The following is a 9266-nucleotide window of genomic DNA, read 5'->3' on the forward strand; positions in this document are numbered from 1 at the left end:
CCGCAAGCTTCAGCACAGTGGCGCAGCAGCTGCCAGTCCCGAATGCAAGTAATATTACATTGCAAGGGTTGACAGCTCAGCAGTTTAATATTTGGCTCGATAGTCTAAATACTTCTCAGAGTGTATCAAAAGGGGAAGATCAGCTGATCCGAGTGGGATTAAATATTGAGGCAAATTAGTTAGTTGAGGGAACAATGGGACTGAATAGGTTAGAATCCTATACCGAGGAAGAGCAGAGGTATTTGTGCCCAAGAATTACAAAAGAGGTGGGGAAAGTACACCAGAGGTTAGCGGAATTGGCAGAAAAACATGACATTAATCTTAAAACGATGAAGCATTTAAGACGAAGTTACAGATTAGATTTTGAGGCAAAGGATTTTGAACACATGAGATCAGCTGGCATGAAGGCACACCTAAAGGACTTACTGCAGAGTGCACAGATTTGGGGAGCATTAGAGAAGTGGGAAGGCAGATGGACAAAGAAAAAGGAGAAACTAAAACGAGATCCCCAAGAAGAGGCAGAAGGAGTTGAAAAAGGGGAATCAGATAAAATGCTTCCGATGAGAGAAATTCCAGGGGGACAGTTTGTACATGTCCCATGGCACAGAAGCGACATACTGTCCTTTACGAATGATTATCCCAAGTTGAGAGAGAAGCCAGTTGAATGGTATCAGCAAACTGAGAGATTTGTGAAGCTCTCTAAATGTTTGTGGGAAGATCTGAACACACTATTGGAAATAGTTGTACCAGCTGACTTATGGGTCGAGTGTAAGAGGGCAGCAGACTGGCCAACAAGTGAACCCAAGAGAGACAAGGTTACAGGTGCACCGTCACCCGAGGTTATGAAGAATTATTATAAGGTGATTGAGTTCCTGAAGACTAGGATTTCTCCTAAGAACATTGATTGGCAGAGTATTGATAGAACGGTCCAGGAGTCTAAAGAGTCAATTCATACTTATTATGAGAGGTGCTGGAGGCTTTTAAGGAGTACAGTGGCAAGGAAGCAGTTGAACCAAAAGACGTGTTGCATTTTGTGTTCAGATTTGTTGAAGGGTTGAGACCAGAAGTAGGGCAGATGATTAAGAACGATTTGATTTGCTGGCAGGCAAAGCCGATTGATGGGGTGTTGCAGTATGCTAAATATGGTAGTGATAAGATTGAATTGAAACAAAAGAAATTGAAAGAAAAAGCAATGGTGATGCAGATTAAGGCAGCCCAAACAGGAGTACAAGGAGTTTTAGTGCTGCCGATGCCACCGCAACAGAGAGCTGTTATGTTTCAACCTCAAGTGAGGGGTAGAGGGCACGGAATGGATATGATGCGTGGTCCGGATTTAGGAACTGTGGTTGTTCAGAATGACATGCAGGGCATGAAAAGGATGTTGCCATGCCATTTGTGCGGAAACGTGGGACACTGGAAGCGGGAGTGCCCATTGATGGTGCTAGAAGGAATGGTCCAGCAAGGTGATGTCAGTGAAATTCAAACTGTAAAGATCCCAAAAATGAGGGGCATAGTTCTGAATGCTCAGAATCAAGGACAGAATTTCTTGCCTGTTCAACAGTTGCAGGTGCCTCGAGCACAATTTGCTCCATTATCACCAGTACAGCAGCAGGTTTCTATGGTGCCTAGACAGCAAATGCACATACCCCAAGCACTGATGGAACAGCAACAAGTTATGCTTACTCAACAAGTCACAGGTCAAAGACAGGACAATAGTAACAATACAGTACACCAGTTCCCATTTCACAGTGAGGATGAAATAAACGATGAATGGATGAGTGATAGTTCGGATGAGGGAGCCTGTATTCTTGCTGCGTCCCTAGAGATAGATCAGAGAGGGCCTTTTGTGAAGGGAAAGGTGATGGGTCACAAGGTCTCATTCTTAGTTGATACTGGAGCTACGCGCTCCACAGTGAGAAGTGTGGAAGTACCGAATTTAGCTCTTTCTGGCAGGACAGTTCATGTTGTGGGAGTGGAGAATAGACAATTGACGAACCCCATCACAGAACCAGTGCAAGTTGAAATTGGAAATTATTTGGGACTGCATAGATTTGTGGTGTGTGATTCAAGTCCTGTGTCCTTGCTAGGTATAGATGTTTTGTGCAAGACCAAATGCTCTACAAACTGTACAGATGCAGGGATAGAAGTCCAAACAAATAGTGATGATGAAGAGTAACAGGTACCCATTGATTGGATTTTTCCCAATGTTCACTATGAAGGGGTTCCATGCAGATTTACAGGGAACTGTAAAAGACGAAGTTTGGGACTTGACAGGAAAGGAAGTGGGATTAATTAAAGGAGTGGAACCTATTAAAATTACTCTGAAGGCCAAATGTTGAATTCCCCAAACTTCCTCAGTATAAAATGGCACAGGATGTGATGATAAAAGTTGCACAGATAATTGGAGACTTTCTAAAACAAGGAGTCCTAAAGGAAGTGTTGAGCAGCCCATGTAATTCATCGATAATGGGACTGAAAAAGCCATGTGGGAAAGTACGAGTTGTGCAGGACTTGCGAAAAATGAATGACATGGTTAAGTGTTGTCCGATTGTGCCCAATCCAGCAGTGATACTGTTTCAGATTCTGTGCGAGGCAGAGTGGTTCACAGTGGTTGATTTGTCACAAGCTTTCTTTTCAGTACCACTTCACGAGTATAGTCAGTTTCTTTTCAGTTTCAAATTCCTAGACAAAGTCTATAACTGGTGTAGGCTTCCACAAGGGTACACGGAGTCACCATCCCTGTTCAATCAGATCCTGAAGAAGAATCTGGAGTCATTGGAGTTACCTTGCCAATCGACTCTTGTACAGTACACTGATGATATACTGATCGCATCCAAAACCAGGGACAAGTTTAAGTATGACTCGATTGCCCTGTTGAATCATTTGGGAGAGTTCGGACACAAGGTCTCACCTGTGAAGTTGCAGTATTGTCAGAAATCTGTAAAATATTTGGGACATCAAATTGAGAAAAGATTGAGAAGAATTTCCAGAGAAAGGATAACCATGATTTTGCAGAGAAATCCCCTGACTTCCCAGAAGGATGTACGCATGTTTCTGGGAATGGTAGGGTACTATAGACAATGGATTCCAAATTTTGCTGAGATAGCCAAACCCCTACAGCAACTGACTCACACCGGAGTCACAGATCCCATTATCCTAGATGAGGACCAGATGAGGGCATTCACTGAATTGAGAGAGAGTTTGTGCAGGGCTCCAGCGTTGGGAATGCCTGATTACACAAAACCTTTCACATTGTTTTGTCATGAACGTGATACTTGTTCTTTGTCTGTTTTAACACAGGTCCATGGAGGTGTTTATCGCCCAGTAGCTTATTTTTCAGCTACCTTGGACCCGGTTGCAGCAGCTTTACCAGGTTGTCTGCGAGCAGTAGCCGCAGTTGATCAAAGTCTTTCCCAATCTGAAGGGGTAGTCATGAGATACCCAGTGACGGTAATGGTACCACATTCTGTTGGAATTTTACTGTCAAGGACGAAAACACAACATTTGACGGGGCCAGACTGACAAGGCATGAGACGAGCATTTTGGGAGCTCCAAATGTAACTTTGAAAAGATGTACAGTGTTGAATCCAGCAACATTATTGCCAAGTGATTCTGCTGAAATTGAAAAGGAGGAAGTTATAGAGCATGATTGTCTTGAAGTGACTGAATTATGCACAAAGCCGAGGCCTGACATTAGAGATACTCGGTTAGAAGAAAATGATCAAATTGTCTTTGTCAATGGTTCATGTCTCAGAGATGGGACAGGCACCTTGAGAGCAGGAAATGCTGTATGTACAATTACAGGAACTTTGGAAGCATCATGGCTCCCAGGATTGTATTCTGCGCAAGTAGCAGAACTGGTGGCTCTTACTAGAGCTTGTTATGTTTCTACCAGGCTGCGAGTGACAATATACACTGTTAGTCAATACGGATTTGGAATTGTTCATGATTTTGGTCAATTGTGGTCACAGAGAGGTTTCATGACCTCCAGTGGAACACCAGTAAGAAATGGTGACAGGATAAAAGAATTACTTTATGCAATTTAGTTACCCGAAGAAATTGCTGTAGTAAAATGCAGTGCACATCAAAAGACACAAGATTACATTTCCTTGGGAAATGGGTATGCAGACCAAGTCGCAAGGTTTTGCGCCTTGAACTGTATATCGTTCAAAGATAAGTGGGAACTGATGCCAGAAGAAGAGGCAAATTGTGCAAGTTTTGCATTGAAAATAATTTACTTTAGAAGAGTTGAAAACCTTACAAGAGAATGCAGACAAGGAAGAGAAAAATCTGTGGTCGAAGTTGAAATGTTTACAGAGACCAGATGAAATTTGGGTATCTGAGGAGGGTCAGATGGCATTGCCAAATAGTCTGTTGACTCAGATGGCTCGGTATTACCATGGTCAGGCACACATGGGAAGAGATGCCATGGTTAGGTTGTTTAAGGTTGATTGGTTCAATCCCAAATTCAGGCACGCAGCTGAGGCCATATGTCACAGATGTGTGATCTGTCAGCAGTTAAATGTGGGAAAAGGGACAGTGGTGAAATTGAGCCACATTGGAAGAGCAGGTGGACCATTCAGCAGAATGCAATTGGATTTCATTGAGATGCCTGCATGTGGTGGATTGAAGTATGTGTTGGTGATTGTGTGCGTGTTTAGCCATTAAATTGAAGCATACCCCACACGTAGGAATGATAGTCTCACAGGTGCAAAGCTGTTATTAAGAGAGTTAATACCATGGTTCAGATTCCCGATCTCTTTAGAATCAGATAGGGGAACGCACTTCAATAACAAAGTGATTAAGCTCTTATGTGCAGCATTGAACGTTGTACAGAAGCTTCACTGCAGCTATCGTCCAGAGGCATCAGGACTTGTAGAGCAGATGAATGGTACTCTGAAATCAAGAATTACCAAAATGTGTGCTGCCACGAATCTGAAATGGCCAGATGCATTGCCTTTGGTGTTGATGTCAATGCGAAATATACCTGACAGGAAAACAGGTCTGTCCCCACATGAGATTATCATGGGTAGAGCAATAAGGTTACCAGCAATACCAGCCAATGCTCTTGTTAAAAATTCAGATGATATGGTGTTGGACTACTGCAAAGGTCTAGCTGATGTGATTCGATCTTTCTCTCAGCAGGTACAAGCCATTACCCTGCCACCTATCCATGACCCAGGTCACAACCTGAGAGCCGGAGACTGGGTTGTGATCAAAAAGCATGTGCGAAAGACTTGCCTTGAGCCACGTTGGAGAGGTCCATACCAAGTGGTGTTCACAACTACAACAGCTGTGAAATGTGAAGGTTTGCCTAACTGGATACATGCGAGCCATACCAAGAGAGTGGTGAGTCCTCAAGACCATAAAGAAATGTTGTTGAGAGCACCAACAGCAGCGAAGCAAGTAGTTCTTCCTGAACCAGAAACAGAGCAGGCTGAGCCTGAAGTGGATCCAGAACTGGTCCAAAAAGAAGAGCCGGCTCGACCTTCATACAACACAACGGTCGCTCGGACCGTATTACTAATTACGGACTCGAACTGTCTCACTTGGTTCAACATTTTTCTTCTTTTTGGAATTATCGACCGCGTTACTTTATAACGGTTGTTCGGACCGTTTTACTCATGATGGATCTTGACAAATTTTCACCATCTACTATTTTTGGAAGTTTTCTTCTTGCCCTACTACTATTGATTTTTATGACCAACTGGATATCATCCTGCCCTGAAGAAGCCCCTTTGTTGATGGGCGAAATGTGTTGGCTGTTATTTGTTTGCACTACGTGCTGCAATATGAACATGATAATTGTGTGGAATTAAAATAATCAAATGGAGGATTTGACTTGTCTCTACCGCTGGAGTATTGGACTGCTTGTTCACTATATTTAATGATTCGTTTTCCTTGCAGTGCACCACCTACTTTTGTTTAACTTTACTGGAGCCATACTTTTACTAAATACTGAACTATCTGCGGATAGAGCTATGACGCTTCAAAATAGGCTTGCTTTAGACATAATATTAGCGAAGGACGGAGGAGTCTGTAAAATGATTAATGCAAATCACTGTTGTTCTTATATTGCTGAGAAAGAGATAAAAGATTTGCTTACTAATTTAACTAACGCAAGTAAGGATTTGAAAGAATTGAAAGAACCAGGAGTTTGGGAAAAGGTTGGAAATTGATTTGTTACAGTGGGAAATTGGTTTAGTCACATTTGGGGTGGGATATTATGGAAAATTGTCCAAGGAATATTAATTGTTATTATTGTCATATTAGGCTTATGGGGGGCATGTAAATTATCGCAGAAAATAAAACTAAAAAGGGGCAAAAATGATCAGAGGAGGGAAGAACAACCCAGGAGAAGAATCTATAGAGAAAATACAAGAAGGAGAAATCGAAATGTAGCTGAAAGTAATTTGTAAAATGTTGATAAGGGAAAGGTGTGATGACATATTTAGTCATCAGAGGAGGGACTGTTGGAGCAGATATGCTAAAATGAGAAATTTCTAATGATTTGCGTGCAAATACCAATGAGAAAATCCAATAAACTAATATTTGAAAATAACGTGTATGAGCAAAATGTGCCTGCTTTAATGTGAAGACGCGACAAGGCTGCTGATGACTGGAACTGGAGAAAAGGACCTTGAACTGTACAGAGTTCAGAAGGCTCTGCTTGAAAATTCTGCAAATGTACCAGTAGACAGGGGATGATGAGGTCAAATTGATGCAAGTATGTGTGGTGTAGGCTAAACGTGCTTTCGCAGGACTTGAATAATGGAAGCACTGACTAAAAGACTATGAGCAACAATTTTGTTACCTGAAGAGCCGGATGATGTCCTCATCGACAGAAGAACCAATCAAACTAATGGAACTTGAATCCTGAATTGACGTGTACATGCGGTAAACAAAAACTATAGGTGAGAGTCATAACTTCTGATAAGGTTGACCAATTAGCAATTATTGGGACGGACTGAGACACCCTAATAAAAAGTCATGACAAGGGGAGAGATTTTAGAGCGCAGAGGCGACAGTTGATGACGTCAGAAGACGATGCTTGAAGTGCTGAAAATTGGGCTTACTTTCTGTGAGCCTGATACTTTGCTGATGACTGATGACCTGGAGATGAAGACTGACTCGTTGCTGATCCATCTTGGATAGGTAGCTATAACAATGTGACTGACTAATGCATGCTTTTTCTTTTAGGTACCAACTGCGCTGTTTTAAATATTTTTATCTCTTAAATAGATTTTTCCAAATTAATGTTTTGTCTAAATTGTTTTTGCATGAAGACCCACATGCTGATGCTAATCTGGGTTAGGTAGGCTGACAAGGGTGACTTTGACGGTGACAATTGACTGACCAAATTGCATTGCTGAATTACTCCACTAATGTAGAAAATTGCTGACTTATATTGTACTTTGATTTCTCGAGATTCTTTTGGTGAAAATGTTTTGTGATGATTAATAAAGTTTGATTAACAATAAAGAGAATAAAGGTTTTGATTAGAATTGTAACCAATAGGGAATAAAACAACCTCAGTTGAGAGTGATGGCATTAATTATTAGATAGGGATTTTGTTAATGTTGATATTGATTATAGTGATGTTGATGGTTCAATGGTCTACTGCTTATCTAGGACACTCCATAAGATCCAAAAGGTTCATCAACCTATACACGTCCCCTTGTAAGTTTACTTACTATGGACCAGGCTCACTAGCATATTTATTTACAGATATTCTAGATAAATTTGTGATAATTTTCTCTTCTCAGTTATCCTTGGTGAACATCGAAACACATGGATGAATTCTCATAAAGATTATGAAAGCACCCTTGGTATGCCAAAGCAGAAACGTGTATGTTTTCAAAGTTTCAGCAGACTTGTTTTTGCGGTTCTTCGTGTTTAGTTCAGGAGTTCAAATGGATGACAAAAACATTGATGCAGCACTAAATTGGCCTTGTCCTGCAACAGCAAAAAGATATCCACAGGTTTTTGGGATTTGCCAACTTTTGTCAGTAGTTTATTCTTGTCTTTTTGACACTGTGAATCTCGAATCTAACTAGGAAATGTGTTGTATTTAAATGGGGGCCAGAACAGATACAAGCATTTGAAACAATAAATAAAAGCCTTCAATACAGCACCACTCTTATACAATCTGAGTTGCTTTTCACCTTTTATTGCTGAGGCTCACACCTTTGCCTTTGCATTTGGAGCAGTGCCATCACAGAGAGCTCAAGGGACGGAAGCCTTGCATCCAGAAGCCTCTTTTTCTAGGACATCATCAATTATGGAAAGGAACTGCACAATAAATGGTACTGTCTTATTTGCAATTAAAAACACATCAAAGTATTTGGGACATTACCTGGAAGGAGCTATACATAAGGTAATGGTCTGCACGCACTACATATATTTGGGAAATGTCAAGAGATAATGAATGCTAGATGGACTTTGTTTTCTTCACCATTCTGTTACAATATAACTTAATGCCCCAAAAGAGATATGGGTAGGCTTGTGCACTTTCACGCTCCATGGATCATGAAGAATCTCCTCGAATAAGTCCATTCTTTCTGGCTACATGAACAATTAAGCTAGATGTCACATCATTGTGAACACGTACATCTGAATTCTGAAGTATGGATATGCCTAACACTGTTAAAGATATCTTGGAACTGACCAGCCGCGGCTCCTCCGTTACGGTAGAGGAGTATCACTCCACAGCTCTCTCAGCAGTGAAAACATGAAAAATAAAATGATAAAAGCACAGGCAATTATCATTTTATTTTTCCTGCTGAGTCAAGTGCATGGTGGGGCAGGCTGGGCCATCGTGATGACAGCAGCTGCAGCAGGAGAAGGAGTGGTGGGCACTGCTGCAAGTGGGCATGACGGCTTCATCAGCCGTCTTAAAAAGAACAAACCGACATGCGCACTTGGATCTCCCCACCCTAGCTGTGGTGCACAGCTGGGTGGAGACAAAGCACAGGCTCCCAGCGCCTGCCTGAGCATCAAACCAGACCACTCAGGTCAATCACAGTGTGCTGTCATGCTGGTAAAACTGGTAAATGGTATTACCAGCATCAGAGCAGCATGTGGATTGGCGCTGGGGACTGAGAGCCTTGCTCTGGACTATCAGGAGTCGAGAGAAGAAGTGGGGAAGAGCACCGAGGCGGCAGCCTGCAGGTAAGTGTTTATTATTATTATTTCTCCCTTCCCCCGCGGTGCCCCCTATCTTCCACCTGCGCTGCCCCACCACTTTTTTTCCACTGCGGCCACTA

General features: G+C 42.0%; 1 long non-coding RNA gene across 3 annotated transcripts in view; it reads left to right on the top strand.

Moving 5' to 3' along the window:
* The window catches only part of LOC138296617 (uncharacterized), a 98284-nt gene extending 91722 nt beyond the window's left edge, over nucleotides 1-6562 (top strand). For 2 of the 3 annotated variants that reach the window (XR_011203873.1, XR_011203872.1), the window contains one exon: nucleotides 5143-6562. This is a non-coding gene — a long non-coding RNA (uncharacterized lncRNA). Of the gene's footprint in view, nucleotides 1-3300; nucleotides 3527-5142 lie in introns of all 3 variants that reach the window. The other variant, XR_011203871.1, reaches the window with a different exon arrangement.
* Nucleotides 6563-9266: the final 2704 nt, after the last annotated feature.

The sequence above is a fragment of the Pleurodeles waltl genome, chromosome 5 (assembly GCF_031143425.1).
Source record: "Pleurodeles waltl isolate 20211129_DDA chromosome 5, aPleWal1.hap1.20221129, whole genome shotgun sequence".
Taxonomy (NCBI): domain Eukaryota; kingdom Metazoa; phylum Chordata; class Amphibia; order Caudata; family Salamandridae; genus Pleurodeles; species Pleurodeles waltl.